This window comes from Octopus sinensis, linkage group LG9 (genome assembly GCF_006345805.1).
Source record: "Octopus sinensis linkage group LG9, ASM634580v1, whole genome shotgun sequence".
Lineage (NCBI taxonomy): Eukaryota > Metazoa > Mollusca > Cephalopoda > Octopoda > Octopodidae > Octopus > Octopus sinensis.
Genome location: NC_043005.1, coordinates 91,906,548 through 91,930,801, shown reverse-complemented (window position 1 = coordinate 91,930,801; position 24,254 = coordinate 91,906,548). Strand labels below are relative to the sequence as shown.

General features: G+C 34.1%; 1 protein-coding gene across 34 annotated transcripts in view; it reads right to left on the bottom strand.

Moving 5' to 3' along the window:
- Window positions 1-24,254, bottom strand: part of LOC115215841 — a 342,340-nt gene that overhangs the window by 41,103 nt on the left and 276,983 nt on the right. The gene's annotated exons all lie outside the window — the stretch shown is intronic.

The window sequence follows — 24,254 nt, the reverse complement described above, 5'->3', positions numbered from 1 at the left end:
GCATGCACACACACACACACACGTGCGCGCATGCACACACACACACACACACACATACAATTGGCTTTTTTCTGTATCTGTCTACCAAATCTATTCACAAAGCTTTGGCCAGCTCAGATTGATTGATTGATTGATTGACTGACAGACAGAAAGATAGACCAAACACACATAAATCTCTTAGTCTCTCTGTCTGTCTCTCTTTCTCTGTGTGTGTGGGTGTATATATATATATATATATATATATATATATATATATATATATATATAATAATAATAATTCCTAACTTACAGAGAAAAATTCAATTTAGAAATACTAAATCAAATTTCAGAAATTTTATATATATATATATATATATATATAAATTAGAAAAACCACCTTTTATCAATTTACTTAATCATCAATATATTATTGTTATTTTATATTTAATATTTCTAGTATATGTAATTTTCTAGATGGTGTAATTTAATTGTTCATTTTGAATTGATAAAAGGTGGTTTTTCTAATATATATATATATATATATATATATATATATAATTCATCCCATTATATATATATAATTCATCCCATCTACCCCACCCTATAACGTTTATCTTTATTATCTCCTCCATCAAACTTCAATAAGATGTGATCTCACAACTTCTTAATACACCCCTGGGCATTATTTTTTTTACTTTTTTTTACTTTTTACCTTGTATCCTTACCCTTATGGACATACTGACTCTCTGATGAAGTTTTGGAGTTCAATTTTTGTATATGTTAACTGTAGCATACTGGATCCCTGAAGCAGAAACAGTTGTAAGAGTGGAGTTTTATTTTTTTTTATTATTTACTTATTCCTATAATTATAGTAAATAACTCTTACTGATGTTTGTCAATTGAATCTTTTCTCCATTTTCTTCCTTGCCTTATATATATATATCATCATCATCATCATCATCATTTAACGTCCGCTTTCCATGCTAGCATGGGTTGGACGGTTCAACTGGGGTCTGGCAAGCCCGAAGGCTGCAGCAGGCCAGTCAGATCTGGCAGTGTTTCTACAGCTGGATGCCCTTCCTAACGCCAACCACTCCGAGAGTGTAGTGGGTGATTTTATGTGCCACCGACACAGGTGCCAGACGAGGCTGGCAGACGGCCACGCTCGGATGGTGTTTTTTATGTGCCACCGACACAGGTGCCAGACGAGGCTGGCAGACGGCCACGCTCGGATGGTGTTTTCTTATGTGTCACCGATACAGGTGCCAGACGAGGCTGGCAGACGGCCACGCTCGGATGGTGTTTTCTTATGTGTCACCGACACAGGTGCCAGACGAGGCTGGCGAAGGGCCACGCTTGGATGGTGTTTGTTACGTGCCCTCAGCATGGAGGCCAGTCGATGCGGTACTGGCTACGGTCACGTTCGGATAGTTTTCTTATGTGCACCAGCACTGGTACCACAAGGATACAAATTCCATTGATGTTCATCTATTTTGATTTGGCTTGATTTGATATATATATATATATATATATATATATATATATATATATATATATATATATATATATATATATATATATATATATATACATGTGTGTGCGTGTGCATGTGAAGACGCATGGCTTAGTGGTTAGGGCATTTGGCACATGATCTTAAGATTGTGAGTTCAATTCTCAGCAAGACACTTGAGCAAGCCACTTTATTTCACATTACTCCAGTCCACTCATCTGGCAAAAATGAATAGTACTTGTATTTCAAAGGGCCAGCCTTGTCACACTCTGTGTCATGCTGAATCTCCCTGAGAACTACGCTAAGGGTACACGTGTCTGTGGAATGCTCAGCCACTTGCATGTTAATTTCACGAGCAAGCTGTTCTATTGATCATATCAGCTGGGGCCCTCATCATCATAACCAACGGAGTGCTCCTTCTTTACATATATATATATGTATGGTGTTGTTATTTGACATTGGAAAGCTGGTTACTTTGTACCCAGAACAGCGGCCTTTGACCTCCTAAGGCAATAAAAACTGGAGACAAAATTCTGTACAAAAAAACCAAGGCACATGTGTGCATGCATGCACACACACACACAAAAGTTTTTCTGTGTGTATCTATCTATGTACATATATAGGTACATTTACAGATATTGTTTGCTCACTGTCACCAAGCATTCTTCAATGATAACTAGTTAGTGATTGAGATATTTTATTTTGCAAGTTACGATTTTCTCCTTGAATTTGTGATTTTAGCGAAAGGTAAGAAATTCTTCATATTTTGCATCTTTGGTATTTTTACGTTACAATTTGAATTGTGAAATTGTCTATTCAATCGAAATATTGCAACAGCTAACAGTGAAATAAATATAGAATTAAAAAAAGGCTTTTTCAATTGTTATCAAGTCTTTGAGAACATTTCCATCTATTTTTCAAAAATATATAATTTGAAATATATTGCTTTTATTTTGGACTGAAAATTTTTTGTATTTTAATGTTCTTGAATAAACTACTTATACGAAAGCTGAGATAACTCTACTTCAGTTTCTATTTTGAAATGCTTGTCTTCTGATATTTGTAAGTCCATCGAATATTAAATGTTGGCCTTCCTAAACACGAAATAATATGATAGTTCCAGCCCGAAATAAATTTAACTTGTACTTTTAAAGATGTTCTTTAGAATACTGTGAAATATTGAACTTCAGATAGAATAAAATAAGATATAGCTATGAACAAAAGATGGGTAGATTATGAATTTTGATTGAAGAGATGTGACCTCAAAAGAGAAAGTTGCAGGGGGCCTCTAAAAGTCATGCGACGGCCCTGGCTATATGATAATGATCTGTTAGGATAAAGTAAAAATGCTTTAAGATCAAGATCTAACATGTTCAATGCACTAAATTTTTTTTCTCTCGATTCAATTCCGATCACAAAACTTTGCACGGTTGGACAGTTTATTCTGACCAGCAAGCTATGGATCATTGATTGTTTTCTGTCAATATATGTCATTGCTTAGTGAAGAGCAAAATTCAGCTACACTGAAGTATATCCATATGTTAGAATATAATCTTGCTATTCAACAGAAAATCTGAGGTGGGAAATATAAAGATATGTACATATATATGGATAGATAGATCGACTGATAGACAGAAAGATGGATAGATAGTTAAAATACATGCATGCATTAGTTTGTGCTTGCAAGTAGCACTCCATATGTATTGTAGAGTAAATATTTATTGTAAATTTCACTACAATAACATTACTTGAAATGCTAAGTAAAAAGCAATACTCAGATGTTCATCATCATCATCATCGTTTAACGTCCGTTTTCCATGCTAGCATGGACGATTTGACTGAGGACTGGTGAACCAGATGGCTGCACCAAGCTCCAATCTTGATCTGGCAGAGTTTCTATAGCTGGATGCCCTTCCTAATGCCAACCACTTCGAGAGTGTAGTGGGTGCTTTTACGTGCCACCAGCATGGGGCCAGTCAGGCAGTACTGACAACGACCTTGCTCGAATCTTTTTAAACATGCCACCTGCACAGGTGCCAGTAAGGTGACGTTGTTAATTTTAAAATGATATATTTATTCAGTATAGGTACAACAGATTTAATGGCATAACCTTCAGTCAAGAGAGACCTTCATTAATGGGTGATTAAGTCTCCTGGAAGTGGGGAGACAAGTTGTGATATACGTTTCTTCACTGACCTTCACTAACAAATGTGTGTGAAGCAAAATGGGTACAACTCAGGTAACTTTTCATTTCTCTGGGAATTTCATATTCTGTCATGCTTTGATACCAGTACACCTGAAACACCCCTGGTTCCATTATGCAAATTTACATCTTTTAAAGTAATCTAAAATAAAACCTCCTTCCATGGCAGCTATTTCACTAAATTCTCCATCATTTTCAGAAGTTAAACGAAGCAAAGTCAGTGTGTTTTCAATAGAAATAAGTTAACAAATATTTGGATGTGTTTGATTATTATTCCCTCTGATATTGTGTGTTTAATAACTCTAGAATTTGAACTGTTATGACAGTCAGATGTTACAACTATAACTATCTTCTCAATTGTGAGAGTAGAGTAATATTTAGTTTTAAATAAGACAGAGACTAAGGCAGACAACCAAAATTAAACTTTGCAATGAATAAATCATTTCAGCTAATTACGTTTGGACGAGTATAAATTCATAGCTTCAAGTAATCAACTGTTATACCATTATATTCCTCTAATATACTGGTCTGTCTTATGCAACATTGTGTTTTACATACATACATGCATGCATATGTACGCATGCACACACATTCATACATGCATATTTAGAGTTGTATTTTATAACAATGGGACTGTTTACAAAATTAAAATTTCTAATGTGACTTTAAATGTAACCCACAAAAGATATTTCAGGCCTAAATTTCCTATTAAGAAAAACATACAGTATTTGTGTTTAAAATAAAGTGAAAAGTTTAATCTTATATTTATTCCATTTTCTTAAAGAAAAATCCAAAGATCAAAGATTGAAATCAAGAAAACAAACGTATTAAGCCTCATGAAATGAATGTCTTAGTGTAGCTTCTCACTGCAAATAAAACACCCTTTCCTTGATATGCTGAAAAAGGAAGTGTAACTAGAATTACTAATTACTACTTTACAGGAGAATATATTGCATGTCAGGAAAGTGCTACACTGAATGTGTAGCTCTCCTCTAGCACTCTCCATATAATGATATCCTTACATAAATTATAAATTATCCTATTGAGTGAACAAGAAACATTTATTGATTTATTGTTGTGAAGGATTATTCAGTGTGATTTATTTCAGATAAACACTTCAGGCTGTGTACTATTGGATCCAAGTTATAATTACCACGTTGACAAAGAATGAAATAGATTTTTACAAAAGATACTTAAAATTGACAGGAAGCAGTTAATAGATAGGATAATGATAGATATTCGTTATTTTAGAAATACAGTCACAATTATTAAATTTCTTATTAAATTCTGCTTTAGATAAAGACTTAATCCTCCCTTGATTTTCTTTATTGATATTGGAGATCCACACCTGCACAATTATTAAGATTACATGTTTAATCAGAATATATGAATATTACCGGACAGGTGGGGTAAAGTAACCCTTGACTTCACAGAGAAATTAACAATCTTACGAGGGTGAGCTGAAAAGGTCCTAACTTTGGGTAAAAGAAAACACAGGAGGATCAGTTAATTATGATTTTATTCAGCATATTCTCCTCTCAGATTCACACACTTATTGCAGCAGTCCTGCAGGCTTCTATGCCCTGCAAAAGAACTTGGTAGGTTGGGCCTCCAACCAGGCCTTTCATGATACCCTTAAAACCAGTAACTTTTTAGCACCCCCTCATATATTATGCAAAATAAAACTCCAGATTACAGGTTGATCTTGTCTTATAAAGCAATAAGAAAAATTTAACTTCCTTCAACAGTTAAATATAAGTTGTCAAAGGCATTCCTTCTTTCATTAAAACTATGAGAACAAAAGTTAAACGAGATCAAATCGAACACAGATCATCATGAACCACAATTTGCTTAAAGCTTTTGATTGTAAACTTATGACTAACTACAATGTTTGTTTTCCAGGGTTTATTGTATCAGCACAATATACAAAAATAAAAAGAAAGAGAAACACAAATAAAGAACTGGTGAATTTCATTACTTAGCAATGAACAAGTTATTTCAAAATTAGATACAATCAAATGATCTTTTCCTTTGTTGTGTTTTTTTCATTTTATTTTAAATCATTTTTTTTTCTTCTTATTTATAATCCCTGATAGAAAAACTACCATAACTCAGATTTATTATTATTATAAACAATTACATCTTTGCCTATATATTCTCAAAAATGAACCTATATTAATCTAATTAACAGAATGTTGCTATTCTTATCACAGTTATTTGTTTAACTATTAGAAGAGAGAACATGTAATTTCTCTAATTTTGTTTAGCCTGTCATATTTATCTAGTCACAAGTCATGCAAAATACAGTTGATGCTTTTCAGAAAATTACATTTTAAAACTCTTTAAGTGCCCAATTGCACCAGTGTAATAAAAACTGCAGCTTAAGGTCATATTTACTGACTGCTATTTACAGCAGTATTACTTACAAATATTCCAGAAATTTTAATTATAGTCTCATTTAATTTTCTAAAAAGCAATGACAATTTGAGTGTAACCTGTATGCTCTGTTATTAAATAAAGATAATGAAATTATTGTATACAGTGCTCAGGTGCACCACAACTTGTCAAAAGTGTGTATAAAGCATATGCAGTAATGTACAAATGTCTGGGAAGTGAACAGTGTATGAGTCAGATACATGCTTGCATGTGTCTGGAGGGGAGAAAATCAGGTGTAGTGTTGGTGAATCTCAGGAAGCATGGAAGTTTTGAAGGATGCAGTGCTCTGACAACTAACAACTAATGCTGGCAGTTTGTTCCATGCTTCAGTAACACTTAGCGTGAAAAAATATTTCCGAAAGTCATGGGAGCTGTGCTGTTTTCTGACTTTGTAAACATGTGCACGGGTGTTAGACAGGTGGAGTTTGAAAAGGTGCTCAGAGTTATTGTTTGTAAGATGGTTAATAATTTTATGGGTGTCTGCCAAGCCAGCTGCCAGACATGGGAGTTTCAATGTATCCATGCCCAGGGAAGTAAGGCATTCAGAATATGGCAAATGCCTGATGGAGGGTACCCTCTTGGGTGCACATCGCTTTTATGGTTATGTTTTAGAAACATGACTACGAGAGTTGACTTATGTAACAACCTATCCAAACTTTCTTTGGTTTAGTTTGCAGCACATTCTACTCTAAGCCCTCATTGTTCAACTTCTGTATGACAGTGGAAGACAACTGAATAATAATCCTTCTAAAAGTCACAGGGAGTCAGAAAATACAGTATGCTATGATGATGGAGTCATAAAGAAATTATGCCATTGCTAATTAAAAAAAATTGCTAGACTCTGTGTGTGTGTGTGTGGTGTGATGTGTGTGTTTGTGTGATGTGTGTGTTTGTGTGTGTGTGTGTGTGTGATGTGTATGTGATGTGTGTGATGTGTGTGTGTGTGTGTGTGTGTGTGTGTGTGTGTATTAATAACTCAAAGAGGCCAGTAGCATGATCTTGGATATCAAAAATTCACAACTGAATTAAAATGCATAGGGGGGAAAAAAGGACAATCTGACATTTGGACAGTCATGAAAGAACCCTTTTAGTGCCAGTGGCACAACAGAATACACCCAGTCCCAGTTTCTCTGGATAGATGTTGTTCCTCTCATCACCTGTGGTTGATGGCAGGAACAGCATCAATCTACAGAAACCAGCCAAAAATAATGATGTATGCAGCAGAAAAGCAGGATGATTCTATTCTCATTCTTTGCTTTGTTGTGTGTGCCAAAAGACTATGCCAAGAGGTGAGGCCAACGAATAAGATGAAGGATTGCATATGGCAGCAAAACAGAAGAACCACCACATGCAGATGGTTAGATGAAAGACTGCAGAAGGGAATGAGACTCAGGACATGCTGCAGTAGGTGGTGAGACGAAACCCTAGTCATGAAGAATGGCAAGACAAAGGACTTACTGTGGCAAATATCAAAGCACTGCAAGATCCATGCCAGAATAGAAGAGCAGAGTGCAGTAATTTAAAGTAAGAGTTATACAGATTAGGAGCTCTTTAGTTTTCTAACATGGGACAGCTTCTCTAGTATCAGTGCCACAATAAAATCCACTCACTCCCACCTTTTGTGGAATTGAACTCAAAGCATAAGGGCTGATAATCTAATGTCATATCCCCTCAGTTAGTTTGCATTTTACTAACATAAGTTCAAGAGAAGGATAGAAACTTTTTCTGAGAGAAGAATATTTATTATTGCTATCTGGAACTAAACCAGTCTTAATTAAGTAAACCTATAACCAAAGATATCCTAGCTATGACAAGCTTGTCTGTTTCCTATGAGAAAGGAAACCTGAACTACATTATTCAAAATGTCCTTTTTTTAAAAAAGTTAATATAGTGTGATTTGAAGGCAACTCAAGAATGATTTTCTATGAGCCAGATGTTTGTCTTATATATTTGGATAATATTCAGAACAATTTAAGCCATGGAAATTGACAATGTCTATTAAGAATGAAAATATTTTTTAGCTGGCTTTACTTATATTATGACATAAAAGGATAAAGTCCCCAGATAAGTAATGGACTATAAAGCTACTACACTCAGCGATTTTAATGTTTTTACTTTTATTTTATTTCCTTGTGTGTTATACATTAAAAATAGAAAATCAAGGGAAAATTTGTTCAACATTTTTATATATATTGTACATTTGGCATCCAGTTTTCCATTATATTTTTGGCTGAATGTTCCATAAATTCAAGTATCGTGACAAATTGTTGGTGAAATCTATAAAATACAGTCAGATTTAACTCTTAATCTAACCAATTCAACCATGAAAGTAGAACGGATTCTAATTTTTAATTGGAATCATGTATCTAGGCAAGAAAAACAATGTTGTCTAAGTGGTAGGTCTGAACTTTTGATCATCTAAATCAAAGGTTCTCAACCCATTTTGGCCAAAGGCTCCCTTTTGACACTTGGAGTCACAATTGACCCCCCCCACACACACACACAAATTATTTTTATTTTTCAATATACTACTTATTTTGATATCAGCAGATAATGATTAAAAAATAAAGGATGTTGTTTTGCATATGTACTTGTACGCAGTCGGGAGCACAGATGTACAAATTGAAATGCAAAAACACGAAATAATGAATTGAAAGTTTGGTAATTGCATTTATTTCCACCATGCGACACTTATGAGATCAACATGTTGTCTATCGAAAGAGTGCTCTTTGGCACAAGTAAATGCCAATGAAATCCTTTCAAACCTTTCCAATTTCCCTTATCAAAACAGCTAAAACTTGTGCAACAATCTGACATATAAGTTATTGTCACCTGGGAAGAGGATTTTTTATGCTCAAGAAAGAGAGTGTATTTGATAGAAATCATTGAAATACATATGTACTTCACATGAGAAGAAAGTGGTGGAGGATGGTATTCACTGATCTAGTTTGATTGAGTCACAAAATCAGCCTCCTTTTAAAATGGTGTAAAAGAATCTGAAATTTTGTCATATTAAACATTCATTTCTTATTCAGGATCTTGTTTGTTTCATTCACAAAATCAATTTAAGTTCAATCACAGAAAGGAATTCAAAACAGCAATACATGCAATCATACACATACAAACATACCCATACATATACACACATACACAAAAACATACCTATCAGCCACACCCAAAAGCCAGTTTGATACAAAATTCCAACCACCATTCTTTATATATTTGCACACAAACATACACACACACACACACACACACACACACACACACACACACACATTCAGCTTTTCAGGTTTTATTCTTTAGATTTTTTTCTTTCAATCATCTGTTTTTTTCATCTGTTTTTAGTTTTTGTTTTGGGGGTTTCACTTTAGGGACACCAGTTACACATGGTACCAGGAATTTGCTTGGTGTCATTAAAGTGAAAGAAGTGTTTTCAAAATTTTGAAACAAAAAAACATGATTTATTTTTTAAGTTGACTGTCGCAGAGATGTGAAAATATGGCTACTACTTCATCATCATCATCATCATCGTTTAGCTTCCGCTTTCCATGCTAACATGGGTTGGACGGTGCAACTGGAGTCTGGGAAGCCAGAAGGCTGCACCAGTCTGATCTGGCAATGTTTCTACGGCTGGATGCCCTTCCTAACGCCAACCACTCCATGGGTGTAGTGGGTGCTTTTTACCTGCCACCGGCACAGGTGCCAGGCAAGGCTGGCAACGGCCACAATTGGATGGTGCTTTTTACGTGCCACCGGCACGGAAGCCAGTTGGGGCAGTGCTGGCAACAGCCACGTTCGGATGGTTCTCTTATGTGCCATCGGCACTGGTATCACAGCTACAATTTCCATTGATGTTGATCGATTTTGATTTTGATTTTGATTTTCACTTGCCTCAACAGGTCTTCACAAGTAGAGTTTTGTGTCCCAAGAAGGAAAGGTATGCATAAGTGGACTGAGGCCATGGGTTATGGTCTCACTTGTCCTGCTGGGTCTTCTCACGCACAGCATACTTCCAAAGGTCTTGGTCTCTAGTCATTTCCTCGGTGAGACCTAAAGTTCGAAGGTCGTGCTTCACCATCTCATCCCAGGTTTTCCTAGGTGACCAAGTCAGTAGCGGGGGCGGGTGTGTTGAAAGTGTAACTGCTAGAGTAAGAATAGCTTGGGCAAAGTTCAGAGAGCTCTTACCTCTGCTAGGGACAAAAGGCCTCTCGCTCAGAGTAAAAGGCAGACTATATGACGCATGTGTGTGAACAACCATGCATCTCAACAATCTTACCAGACCTACCTTTCAGTGTGCCAACGTTGAGAGTGCCAACCCTGAGGGTGTGGGAGGTATGGGCCCTAGAGACCCTGGGACAGGGAGCAGTGGCGTCATGTACCTGAAAAGAGAGCTCGCATTTGGCAGAATTCATAAGCAAAGCAATGATCTTAAGTTCAACCTGCTACATTACACTATCATGTTTTGCACCGTATGGTCACTACCTTATATAGTGGGGGTAGTGTTGGCGTAAGGCCTTTAGGAGTTCATGGAAGACAAGCAAAGGAAGACGAGATGAGATAAGGACTTCCGGTACAAGTGGAGGGGGTGGGAGGGCGCACCACCGCGAACTGGGAACGATGGGGTAGGAATTTAAGCGACAGAAAAGACCGATAGATAGGCAAATAGTGTAGGAATTGAATAGCATGACTGATAGATGAGGGAGAAAGACAAGATTAGAGACAAAATGCTGTGTGGTTGTGTGAATAAGTTTCTATGAGTGAGGGTATATGTTGTGAGGAAATGCTTGAGCTAGTGTTTGAGACAAAAGACATCGACAGTAAGAAGGAGAAAATAATAAGGTTTTATGGTGATAATACTCACAAAATACAATGAAAGGAGGAGCAAGTCGAAATCTTAAAAATATCTTTGCTGCTATTTTTCATCCTGAGGTTCGTGTTTTGTGTTTACAGCCAGGGTATGTAAGTCAGATAGAAAGGGTCAGGCCACGTGCATTGGTTTTTAAAGGAGAGGGGGTTGCGGAGGAGGTAAGTAGGAAGCAGGGCGTATTGGCTAGGTGGGTGGAATCGAAAGAAAGTGAGATATAGACAGAGTGACAGTTGATAGAGAGAGACATAGTGATAAAGAGAGGGGAGACACAGCACGAACCACCGCGGAGCACTCCCAAAGTCTCTTAATGCCTCCCTAGATCCCCTTTGCTCCCAAACGCCCCCCTGAGCTCTAAATGGCCCCTGTTGAGAACCTTTGATCTAAATCAATAAACAAAATACATAAACCTTTTGGTTTCAAGTTAGATCTTACAAGTATTATAAATGAAATAACTGAACCACACAATAAAGGGATCAAATGATTTAACTAGCCAAACAGTTCTGGTTTAATTAGGGTAGCATATAACTTAGATAAATCAATCTTTTACCAATTAGATGCGAGTAAATCTGTTGAAATGACTTAACTTGGAAAATGTGAATGTGAAGCCCTGAGAGACGTGATGGATTATTATGTGTAACTAATGGCAGCTGTCACTCACTTAAGTGACTTTATATCTAACAAATTTCACTGAAGGAATATCTTTCCTGCTTCCCCTCCTCTTGCTATACTTAATTGCTCTGGTGCCAGGTAAGTGAAACAGAAGTTTAATAGCATCCATGATGAGATCAGAATACAATGTATGCTTCTTTAGCTAAAAGCTGTCAGCTTATCCACTTGGTCATGCAATCTCATCCTGATTTTATTCTGTATTGTTGAAAGCTGCCATCCCTAAGGAAATTCAGTTCATTCTTTTGAAGAAAAAAAATGAATAAATAAAATGTAATGCTGAAATTATAAAAGTTTAGCAGAAGAATTGTTAGATCCTATTATAAAGACAAATTGTTGTAGCTTGCTTTTTCAGCAATCTGTCAATTAAAATATCAACATCTGTATCAATATTTGACATAAACAAGGGAAGATGTGGAGTAGCAAAGAAGATATTTAGGGTGTTTTCTTGTAGTTTTTGAGATTGATATCTATCAGCCCCAATTTTACTTTTGTGCTTCCAGAATTTCTGTCACAATATAGTTACTCATATAACTTGGCAACAGTCAATCGCTTATGAAAGAAGCAATGTAAAAACAATGATTTAGTATAAATATTGAGGATCAAACAATGTTTTAAAACCACCTAATTCATTCTAATCTGTTCGTAGATAAGCAATTAAGCATGAAATAATTCCTATAGCTTTAATTATCAATTTTGATTAAAATATGATTGATCATTAAAAATATGATTTTTGTTTAATAACTAAAAAAGAAAACATGTAATGAAAGGTAAAGTTGATGTTGGTGGAATTTGCACTCAGAACGTAAAAACAGATGAAATGCTACAAAGCATTTTGCCTGGTGATGCTAATGATTCTGCAAGCTTGCCACCTTAATGATAATAATGATTTCAAATTTTTGCCACAGAGACATTGTTTTGGCTGACCTTGACATTCTAGACAAATTTGACACTTTCCTTCTAGGGATACACAAGTGCAGAAGATAGACAACAATGAAAATAACTGAGTAATGGAAATTATATTTCTTAATATGACAGGCAGAAAGTAAATAAGAAATATTTACAGAAAATAAAGAATTGCATGAGTTGAAGCGAAATTTGTATTGAAGGAACAGGAAAAATGCCATTAACAACAAAAAACACAAAACCATTGCAAAAGTAAATAAGAAATTTTTCAGGAAATTTTTGAGGTTACTTCTGTCAGTAAATTATGAACTTACTTTTATCAGTAATTCCATCAACAAAATACAAAATGTTGCAATAGTAAATAAGAAATTTGTAGGCAAATTTAACGAAGTGTATGGACTGAAGTGAAATTTATGAAGTTCTTCTGTCAGTAAATTATGCATGAAATTACTTTCATCAGTAATTGTGAACTTCTTTCTGTCAGTAATTTATCATTGTTGTTTGTATATAGCAATTGAAAACTTACAGTGAAAACAATAGAGAGTGAGTGAGATATAGAAAGAGAGCTAGCAAGTTAGACAAATAAGATAGATATAGATAGACAGACAGATACAGATAGATAGATAGATATACAGATGGATGGAGAGATATAGAGAGATAAAAATAGATAGAGAGAGATTGATAGAGAGATATAGACGTCACTGACACTAGAAAACCGAAAGTAAATATTTTTTTTAACTTTCAAAGACATGAATCTAATATAAAAATCAATATTTTTTTTATTTTTAATAAAAAAAATCAAATTAAGAGCTGAACATATGTCCATGGTCAAATTATTCATGCATAACAGGTATGAAAGCAATTGGTGAAGCTGTTTGCACGTGAAAAGTGAATACACACACATCTCTATTTTATATTTTAGAAGATGAGATTGTGATCATTTTTTGACAAATGGATGTAAGTGAGACAATCAATTTCTGAAAGTTACTTCACAAAGAGTTACCTCCCTTCTCCACATAACCCAGGAATGGGTATATTCTGCCCCAAGGGGCCCTGTTACTCATTATGTGAAAACTTTTAAGAGTCTAAAACCATCCCTGGAACATAGGTAATGTCTGTTCACAGTTTGGAGAAAATCAGTTGAAAAATACAGCCATTATAATCTTTTACACACACAGAACGGGATTTACATTATAGATACACACACATATGCATATACATCATTTAACATCTATTTCTATGCTGGCATGGGTTGAATGGTTTGACAAATTCTAGTGAGCCACAGGGTAGCATCAAGTTGCAATGACACCTTTGGCATGGATTCAGTGGCTGGAAGCCCTTCCTCATGCCAGTGACATTGAAATGTGTACTAGGTACTTTTTACACACACACACACACACGTGTGTATATATATATAGAAAGAGAGAGATCTATTCATAAATGTTTCTTCTGAAATCTTTCAAATATTTTTGTTTACTTTTTGAAATGAGTTGTCAATTCACCATTCTGGTAAAATTATTTATTTACTTTCCAGGTAAATGTATAGAATTACAGTGGGAACGCATAAAGTAAACACTATGGTTTACTTCATATATGAAGTATGAAGTATAAAGATATATCAAGTAAAAACTATACATCAAGTATACATATATATCAGGTAAAAATTATGGTTTACTTGAAATGCCGAAATGAAAACAAAGTATTGTTTATTATAATAAGAAAAAAAAATCATTTTAAAAGCATGCATATTACCAAGAGAGGAAAAAATGTTCAGGTAACTTCTAAGTAGTTATTTAGAAACAACAGTGAAAAAAGTAACAATTTTAAGATACAACGATGTGTAAGCGTCAGCAATGCTTTCATTTTAAAAGCTTGTGTAATATGACAAAAAACCCATTTAAGCAACTTAGTGGTATTTAATTAAAAATAATGTTAGAAAATTCACTTTAATTATAAGATGATGTAAGAAATACTTCTCTAGCTGCTGGCCAGGATATAGGCACAATAATCTGTTATGGGCCTCACTGAGCTTTGTAGAGTCTCAGCAATTGTTGGGAAATCAAATATTTTTGACTATAAAGAGAAATGCTTGTGTTTGGGATGCAGAACTAGCTACCTATGGGACATTTTTTCACTATGGAGGGTGCCTTTTCTTAAAATAGTGTGATCTGAAAGTCATCTAGCTGTTGTTTCTAGCAGTTAAAAATTACATAGTAGCTTTTTTATTTGCTCAGTGTTTCTGTTGATTTGTTGTTGTTGATTCAACCCTGATTGAGTAGATCAATAAGCAAAGGCTTTCCAACCATTGCAATCCCTTGTTTTTTCATATTTAAGACAGCAGGATGTGATAAATGAAGGATATTTGAAATTAAGAACCCATACAAAGGCTCGCTCCATTGCAGTTGTTTTTTAGGCCTAAGTTGTCCCCAGTCAAGCAGGACTTCCAGCCATGAACCTCCAGCTTATGTACACCTTGCATTATCCTGAAGAATTAGTTTCTAAAACACTAGTGTTATTTGAGGGAGAGTTGGCTGCTGTTTCTAGTAAGTCAAACAACTTGCGGTTTCTAGCTCTTTTGATGACTCAGCTCTTTTATTGGCAGACGTGATAGTGGTAGTAGGATAAGTTTGCATTGTCATGAAGATAACTTTTCTAAATTTTCTAAATCCTAAACAATAATTTGAAATAAAATCTTTACAATTGTTGTCTCAATAAGACTTCTTTTAGTGACGTTTGTTCAGCCGAAATCCTAAGATTGGTTATCTATTTCTATTTCTTTACTACCCACAAGGGGCTAAACACAGAGGGGACAAAAAGGACAGACAAACGGATTAAGTCGATTATACTGACCCCAGTGTGTAACTGGTACATAATTTATCGACCCCGAAAGGATGAAAGGTAAAGTCGACCTCAGCGAAATTTGAACTCAGAATGTAGCAGCAGACGAAATACCACTAAGCATTTCGCCTGGCGTGCTAATGTTTCTGCCAGCTCACCGCCTTATGGTTATCTATTTCATTTAACTGTATGTGCACATGCATATGTGTATATGTTCTTACCAAACAAATAATAATGGTAGCATTCACAACAATGACTCAGCAAACATGCTATTTCAGAGGAGAGATGTAATAGGAGGAAATTTTACAGGTTGTGGAATTCAAACACACAAGCATGGAATTGAATGGTAAATGAAGTTACCATGAATTTTTCAATACCAATATTGGATTAAGTGGGATTTGTGTCACAAGGTCAAGCTCAAATAAATGAATCTAAAGTCTCACTTACTATTGTTGCATCCTGTCCATTTACATTAAAAGTAACAATTACCAATTATCATTATTATTATTATTATTATTATAAATAAATAAATAAAAATAAACTTTGTCTTTCACTCTTTTTGGGGTGGGTGGGGGGAGTTGATTAACCTAACTTCATAGATTGACTCATGGAACTTATTTATTATCTTTAGGTCATGTAATTTCCTAAATCTACTACTGGTCTATATGGTCGCTAGATTTGCATATATTATTATAAATGCAAACTGACAAACAATCTATATAACTTAGCTTTAATGATTTCACTACTTTTAACTTGTTCTTCTTGTCATTCTATTTTCTCCTTTTTAAATAATGCAATATATGACTCTCAGAAATTCACAACTTATTGCACCCACAAAATTGTTTTCACAATCCACTTGCAAAGCTTCCCTAAATCAAATATTCAATATTAATATAGTGACCAAATTATTCCTCAAAAAGTATATTTGTGATGAAAGAAATATGGTAAGGAGCCAAACCTAATGAATAATTTAGTGGCTTGCTAATATAAACTTCTAATCCAGCCAAATGTTCATTCTTTTGGGATTGATAAATAATAGTGCTGTATTAAGATAAATGGCCAAGCATATCTTTGGGTCATAACCAAGTATTTGATTGTATTATTTCTTCCAAGGAATCTAATGCTCTTAGCTTATTTTTTCCTTGGGGCTGGCCAGATTGGAGCAATCTCGAGTATAACCAGCCAAAATTGCAAAGATAATCTGGAACTTGACTGAGGATAGAAAACTCCGAATGACTTGTCCTTGTTTTTCTTGTATCGTCTGTCTGGATATTTTGTTATTCCTTTTTTGTATCACCTAACTGTCTGGATGTTTTGCGTTCTTATCCCATTTTTGTATTTTATATATTTAGTTGAAATATATATACATAGAAATAACTGTATGGCATATACAGAAAAACAGCAAGTGTAAATATAATACAATGTAAGGAATGAAATTACTGAGTGCCCAGGAAAAGTAAATATTTCAAGCAAACTAAAGCATGATGCAATAGATGTTACAATTCATACACAAGGAGACAGTTTCTAATAATCATTAAATTAAATACATATTTCCTGTTGACCTTATTTTGGAATTTGTGATATTAAGGAAGAAAAGTTTGGCTTGGAGGACTATTGATATTTTTTTTATACTAGGCACAAAACAGGGAGAAAATACAAAGAAATGAAAGAACCTCACTATATTATTGAAACATATTTTGCTAATTCTTTTGAGATGAAAGACCAAATAAATCTCATTGATATTTGAACTGATAGCATGGAAAAACAAAACTATGCATAAATAGTATACACTATCATTTCTGTAAACTGATGTCAACAAGGAAATACAGCTTATTGACTAAGTGTTATGTATGTATGAGAAGGTAAAATTTATACAAAAATGATATGCATGCATGTTCTAAATGTCAGTGAGATTGAAGTCGAGGAATAAAAGAAAATTGTAAATTGATTTACAAAATAGGAAGAAAACCTCACAGGAAATGACATTAAATCAGAGTATGTTTGGATGAACTTTATAAACAAGATAATGTAAATTCAAGGTGGTGGAAGATGACACAGAACACATGGTAGATAATCAAAAAGATAAGTAAATTTACAAAAGAGTGAAGCTATAACACCTCTGAAAGAATTGGTATATATATATATATATATATATATATATATATATATATATATATATTGGTAAAAATGGTAAGATAACAAAAGAAAGAAAGAGACCTCAATATTATGTAAATAGAGGAATTTATCTGTAAATATAATATGTGACAATTATTCGGTAGCCAAGATAAAACTCTGAGTTTCGGATGCCGAGGTGGAAATCCACACCACCATCTCTTCAATTATCTGGCCATCCGAAAAACGCTATGAAAAAAGACCATTATACAAAGGGAAATTACTGTGTTATAGACTGCTATTTATACAAAAATAAATAAATATAAATATAAATAGTGGTCTATAATACAGTAATTTCCCTTTGTATAATGGTCTTTTTTCATAGCATTTTTCAGATGGCCAGATAACTAAAGAGATGGTCTTGTGGATTTCCACCTTGGCATCTAAAATCAGAGAGTTTTATCTTGGCTACCGAATAATTGTCACATATTATATACATATGTATATATATATATATAAATTTATATATATATATATATATATATATATATAAATATAATATTATATTAAATTAGAGACAAAACCACTATTAGGCAAATCATACAATGAAAAACTTAAGCCAATACATAAGATTATTTAATTTATATTATTTAAATATAAAAAAATATAATTAATATAACACTACGATCGTTTCATGGCTGTTAATTTCTTTAAATTTTCGAGTTACAGTCATTCATCAGGTGGTTTAAATATTTTACTATAAAATTGGATTCAATCCTAAATCTGATTTTTCCCTGTAAGTTTGGATTTATTCCCTAATATTTATTATTATATATATATATATTGAGAGTGTGGTGAATAAACTGTCATCTAAATTATGCAAAAATGAAAAGTAACACTGACATTTCATTTTAACAGGTACATTTACCAAAATTACATAAAAATATTTTGAAATACTAAAGAGTAAATATACTCAACAAAATTGCCATTGGCTTCGACCACTACCTCCAGACGACTTTGGAATCTCCTGCACCTCTTCTGGACAGTCTCCTTGTTTAAGTTGGTGCATGCTGCCATAATCCTTCAGTTTATCTTTGGCATTATAAGAAGTTATGTTGGTCTCTTGTTCAACTAAGCCCTACACATAATAATCAAGGGGTTAGCAGTCTGGGGAGTTAGGTGACCCAATGTTAGGGGTGATGTGGTCACAGAAATTGTCTGACAACCATGACTGCGTCTCCTACTTGTGTGGCATAGTGCAGAGTCCTGTTGCCAGACATAGGGTCTTCCTGCAGCCACCCTCTTGACCAAGGGTAGCACTACCTCCTCCAGGCACTTGATGTAGGCCTCCATATTGAGTCTGAGGCCATGTGGGAAGATGAATGAAGGTATACCATCGTCATCACTAGTGATCACTCCAAACACCATGATATTGATCGGATGTTTAATTTTTATCACTCTTGGTACATGTCCTCAGATTGCACTGTCTTCAGATTGACACCCAAACACTCTGAAATGTCTATATTGGAGCTTCCAGCATGTATGCCATGACTGCTGCATGTCATTTCCAAATTTCTGGCAGAGTGAATTGTGTCATGGTGCTGTTTTTCTCACAGACAGCACCCAACTGATCCTACTATACTTTGTAGTTGACAAAATCAAAAACAAACAATGCACATGCGCAAAATTAAAGATATAAAATGGTAACAGTTTACCCATTGCACCCTGTGTATATATTGTTACGGCAAGAATCATGACACCCACTGTGAGAATGGACTAGCCAAACTCGCACAAGTAGCAGCGTTGTTGTTCATGAGCTCGTGGAGTTACAGGAAATTGTTGAGAAGTTATTATAGTTCATTGAGAGGTGTTTTGGATTAAAAAGAGAGAGGTGATGATGGGAAGATTGTGTTGATAATTTAGGTTCATACTTTGATTAATTGCATTGCTTTTTGTTGAGATGAAGTAAAATAAACTTACAGTTCAAAACTGGATATTTCATTCTTAATGGCCTGATGTATATACTCTTTTATTTGTTTCAGTCATTTGATTGTGGCCATGCTGGAGCACCGCCTCTTAGTCGAGCAAATCAACCCAGGACTTATTCTTTGTAAGCCTAGTACTTATTCTATCAGTCTCTTTCACCGAACCACTAAGTTACAGGGATGTAAACACACCAGCATTGGTTGTCAAGTGATGTTTGGGGGGACAAACACAGACACACAAACATATACACACACACATACATATATACATATATATGACGGGCTACTGAGAAAATGAAATTTAAATGGGGATTAAGAATTTGAAACCTTTTAACTCTTTTAATCAAGAAAACACAAGCAAACAAATTAGGGATGTTGGCACTTGAAAACCAAAGACATAGCATTTTAACAAAAAGCTAGAAATTATCTACAGACATTATGTCATCTTAACTCCTTTTTTGCAGGCATTAGAGGTTTATATGAAGTAAAATCTCTTCTCCTCATCACAATTGAAAATGATTTCTGTTTATTTTAAATTAGCAAAAAAGAAAACCAAAAGAACTTTTTATAATATACTACTTGTATATTTTCTCTTAAAGGGACTGAAATTCAGAATGTAGGAGGACAAAACTAAATGCAATATAGCGTTTTAGTCTCATGCTCTTCTATGTATACCAATTTGCCTCTATGCAAATTGATAGTACTCATCCTAATTTCATCAGGAAATAAAGACAACATTTCTTTCAATGAAAAAATGTGTGTTCAGTTTGACATAGAAATTCTTAAGTGCTCAGAAGAAACACTTAAATCAATTAGATATAAAAGGTTTATTTTATTTACAGAAATAATTTGTAATATATGATAGAGAAAACACAAAACCGTCTCTGAAGTGAAGCTAAGGAATTAGTTGTCTAAATATGGGTTTAATTCTTATCACTATTATTTTAATCAGGATCGTAGGCAAATCATATTAATATTCCATTTTCTCTCATCAACCTACTCAATGATAATAAATACATCTTCTAATCAATATCAAGATAATTAACATTCAAAAAACTGCCTAGGAGCAAAAGCACTTGCTCCAACGATTCTTAGTCTAACATGATTTGCAACACTATAAGACCTATGTTTGCATCAAACCAATATAGAAGAAAATAATGAATAAACAATAATTAACATATAGCTTGTATGCATGTGTAAGTGTGAAGTTGGAAACTTGATTATCTAGATATACTTAATTTGAGATTAGTAAATTAAGGAAGTAAAGAAAGTAAAGAAAAAAAACAATTCTTGGAAATTTTTTTTAGTTTTGAACTATTTATGTAAAACAAGAAATATTTACATAATTATATATATATTTAGTATATTTAAGATTTATCTATCTAAAGATAACATTATTTTCGAGTTGAACACCATTTGGAGAGCAACAAAAAAAATTAATAAAGAGTGCTAAACATGGTCATTGTTTTGTGTGTGTGTGTGTGTGTGTATTGTACATATAAAGAGTCTAAGCTATATTCTTCCATTCAGCTGTGTCTGATGACTGTTAATTTACCTTCCCTCACTTGGAAGGTTCTTTAACATGAACTCATTCGACAACATGAATTGGCTGTTATGAATCTAACTTTAAAATACTATATAAATTATATAGGGAGAGTTTATAAAAAAAACAAAAGACAAAGACAGGTGGTGTCCAAAACAAACAGATGTATTAGTATAATGCTCAGGAATAGAAAAAGTCTTTTATGATTCGAGCCTACGCTCTTCTACAGAAAGGGACACAGAAAAAAACAAAGAGAGAAACAAGGAGAGAAAAAAAATGTGTGTAGTGGCTAACGATCTATCATGGCGAATATACCTATTATATTGCCTAATATATGAATGCCTGATATATTTCTAACTTATGAAATTTTATGGGCAAATATACACACACACACACATACAGACATTTATATACACACACATATTTATATATATATACAAACATATATACACATATATACATACACAAACACACACAATGTATATATATATTTCTTTACTACCTACAAGGTTTATAAAAAAAACAAAAGACAAAGACAGGTGGTGTCCAAAACAAACAGATGTATTAGTATAATGCTCAGGAATAGAAAAAGTCTTTTATGATTCGAGCCTACGCTCTTCTACAGAAAGGGACACAGAAAAAAACAAAGAGAGAAACAAGGAGAGAAAAAAAATGTGTGTAGTGGCTAACGATCTATCATGGCGAATACAGACATTTATATACACAGAGGGGACAAACAAGGACAGACAAATGGATTAAGTCGATTACATTGACCCCAGTGTGTAACTGGTACTTAATTTATCAACCCCGAAAGAATGAAAGGTAAAGTCGACCTCGGTGGAATTTGAACTCAGAACGTAACGGCAGACGAAATACCGCTCAGCATTTCTCCCAGCGTGCTAATGATTCTACCAGCTCGCCGCCCTACACACAATGTATATAAGAGGTGGAAAAGAGTGATGACCAGAGAAATATCAATGTACGTAATTGTGTCAACACTCTGAAAAGAAAAATGAAACTTCATTTGATTAATAACAAACCCAGTAAGTGTGAACTTAGAGGTACCAGTCTTCTGGTCATAGTCAGGAGTTGGAGAATTAAAATCTATGAAAGATCTATGGAAACATGGATGGTAATACACCAAGAAGAGAGAATCATTAAAATTTTCCACATACACTTATATTTTTATGAAGAAAATAAAGTGTCATGCAGCTTGAATCAAATTATAGTAAAACAAAGCTATAGTTGCATAGTCAATATTGTTCTAATCACCAAGTGTCCCAATAAAAATATAATGGACACATATGAAAGAGGGATTTAAAATGCAACGGCATTAAGGAAAAATATGTGTGTCAATATTATAGCTGAAAAAGCATCAGTCAAGTGAAAACAATCCTTCAAACACATTTTTAATTGTCGTCTGAATCAATATAAAAGCTCATGAAGTAATCGATGATGCTTGAAACTGCACCCATCATCAAAAGTAGGGTAAATGAAGAAAATCATAAAAAAAAAGACTGCTTTTACCCCTTTTGCAAACTTTCATATGGAACTAAACTGCCCCTTAACTATTGAGGCCTTGGAACAAGAATAACTATGGATATCATAGTAAATAACAACTTTAAAAAAATAATTAAATTAGCATTTAATTATTTTTTTAAAGTTGTTATTTACTATGATATCCATAGTTATTCTTGTTCCAAGGCCTCAATAGTTAAGGGGCAGTTTAGTTCCATATGAAAATCTGCAAAAGGGGTAATTTTTACCAATATTGTAAGAACTGAAATAAATTTAGATATTACAAAACCTCACTGTAGATGAAATAAAAATGTAAATGCATTCGCTCTATTCTTTTAATGTGTGGAAAAAAAGTGAAGGAGTCTTCTGACTGACAGTTTCATGGTTAATTGAACACACATCAGAAAAGATATACCCAGTCTGCATGACTATGATATTAATTGTAGAAGGAAGCTGGATATGTGTTCTCTGAGGAGTAATCAACAAACCATGAAACAGTCTGTCAAAAGATTCCTACTCACTTTTCTCCTACACATCAATAGCTTGAAAGAATGTGTTTTACATTCTTAATTCACCCACAATGAAGCTTTGTAATATTTAAATTTATTTCAGTTCTTCTAATTTATGCTATTCTGTGCATAAAAATAGTTTCATAATGTTGTAATCAAATAAAGACTTCTTCAACTGGACAATTTCACAACTAAGCAGTTGAGGAACTGTCCAGTTGAAGAAATCATTATTAGCTTACAACATATTAAGCAAAGCAATAAATAACATGACCCCATGGCACCTATTCACTTCTGGTTGTTTGAGTTAGTGTGAATTTAAATGTAATTATGTCCAATAACACAGATATGATGTGAATTTTCTTCTAGTCAGTAAACCAGTAAAATAATCTTTTCTACTCTAGGCACAAGGCCTGAAATTTGGGGGGAGGAGACCAGTCAATTAGATTGACCCCAGTATGCAACTGGTACTTAATTTATCGGTCCCAAAAGGATGAAAGGCAAAGTCATCCTCAGCAGAATTTGAACTCAGAACATAAAAACAGATGCTAACGTTTCTTATTTCTTTACTGCTCACAAGGGGCTAAACACAGAGGGGACAAACAAGGACAGACAAACGGATTAAGTCGATTATGTCAACCCCAGTGCATAACTGGTACTTAATTTATCGACCCCGAAAGGATGATAGGCAAAGTCAACCTCGGCGGAATTTGAACTCAGAATGTAGCGGCAGACGAAATATCGCTAAGCATTTCGCCTGGCGTGCCAACGTTTCTGCCAGCTCACCACCTTAACCCAGTAAAATAATGACTCAGAAACTATGCTTGACCTTGTAGTTTGATACCAGTAATATATGATTGGTATTCTATTTCTACACATATAAATATATTTACTTTGTATACTTCCATCACACACATATATCAAGTGTTCTTAAGTTTTTGTACAAAACAAACAAATTTTCTATATCACAGAATTCCTAATTCTTTTGCCATTCCTTCTAGATATCAGAAACTGGTCTGGATTACAGAATAAGATAGGCCGTTAATTCCAACACCAGAGTATACAAACTGCTTAACAACGCATGCAACAATGCTAAAAAAGAACATGAATGAAAGAGGATTAAAGAAACAGGTGAATGAGCAAGTTAGTAGAGGACAATAGTGAAGTAAAGTAATATGTTAT